Genomic DNA, 1,642 nt, shown 5'->3' with positions numbered 1-1,642 from the left:
TGGAGACCTGAAGCCTTTATTTGATATTCTTAGAGGTAATTCTGATCCAAACTCTCCTAGATCCTTAATGAAAGAAGGAATATCTGCTTTACAGCAGGTAGAAAGGCTATTGAGAATCAATTTATTACTTACATAGATTATTCTCTGCCATTGCATTTATTAATTTTCAATACTAGCCATGCTCCCACGGCATTGCTGTGGCAGAAGGCACCTATTTTGTGGATCCATTCAAGAATGTGTCCTAAGCGTAATATCGTGCCTTATTATGAAGCTGTTGCACAGATGATTATACTAGGTAGAAATCAAGCTATAACTTACTTTGGCAAAGAGCCAGATATCATTGTTCATCCTTTCACTATGGAACAAGACTCTTGGCTGAAACTACATTGTGCAGATTGGTTACTGGCTCAAATCGGATTTCTAGGAACTATAGATAACCATTATCCTCAGGATAAGCTAATAAAGTTTTTAAATATGCATGAAGTTATCTTTCCAAAGATAACGGCTTGGAAACCAATTGACAATGCCCTGGTGGTGTTTACTGATGGCACCTCCAAGGAAAGAGCTGGTTATCTCATTAATGGAAAACAGGTGATTGTAAATACTCCTGGTCTCTCCGCTCAATTGGCTGAATTAACGGTGGTTTTAAAGGTCTTTGAAGCTGTGCCTGATGCATTTAATTTATTCACAGACAGCTTTTACATATTCAACAGCTTACCATTACTCGAAACAGCTGGCAACTTTAAGCTAGACACACCAGCAGGAACTTTATTTGCCCAATTACAAAACATCATTCTTGCACGTAAAAATCAATTTTATATTGGTCATATCAGAGCTCATTCTGGACTGCCAGGACCTCTAGCCAGAGGCAATGACATCATTGACAGAGCTCTTATAGGAGAGATCTTAGCCACAGATCCTGTAGCCTTAGCTAAACAGGATCATGAGAAGTTTCACTTTTCCAGCCAGACTCTGAGACTCAAACATAAAATTTCCAGAGAGCAAGCAAGAATAATTGTTAAACAATGTCCTAAATGCGTTATCTTATCCCCAGTCCCACATTTGGGGGTCAACCCCAGAGGACTGGTACCTAATAGCATCTGGCAAATGGATATAACACATTATGCAGAATTTGGAAAGCTTAAATATTTGCATGTCTGCATTGATACCTGCTCAGGATTTATTTTTGCTTCCATGCAAACAGGAGAAGCCTCTAGAAATGTTATTGATCATTGTATACTAGCTTTCAGTGCTATGGGACTGTCCAGAACCATTAAGACTGACAATGGACCCTCTTACATTGGGAGGAATTTTTCTTCCTTTTGCAAAGATTTTGGCATTATTCACAAGACTGTCATTCCTTATAATCCTATGGGTCAAGGTATTGTTGTTCGTGCTCATCACACGATAAAAAACTGGCTTTTTAAGACCAAGGGAGGAAGCCTTTTTCCCCAGAGGTCCCCCAAAGCGCATCTGGCGTTTGTCCTTTTCATTTTGAACTTTCTGCAGATCCATATTAATAATCGTTCGACAGCAGACAGACATTGGCATCCTGAATCAGTAAATTCCCATGTTATGGTGCGGTGGAGGGATCCACTCACTAATACGTGGCTTGGTCCGGACCCGGTCCTGGTTTGGGGCA

This window comes from Mastomys coucha, unplaced genomic scaffold (genome assembly GCF_008632895.1).
Source record: "Mastomys coucha isolate ucsf_1 unplaced genomic scaffold, UCSF_Mcou_1 pScaffold3, whole genome shotgun sequence".
Taxonomy (NCBI): domain Eukaryota; kingdom Metazoa; phylum Chordata; class Mammalia; order Rodentia; family Muridae; genus Mastomys; species Mastomys coucha.
The sequence above is the reverse complement of the archived record's forward strand: the minus strand, read 5'-3'. Positions refer to the sequence as shown.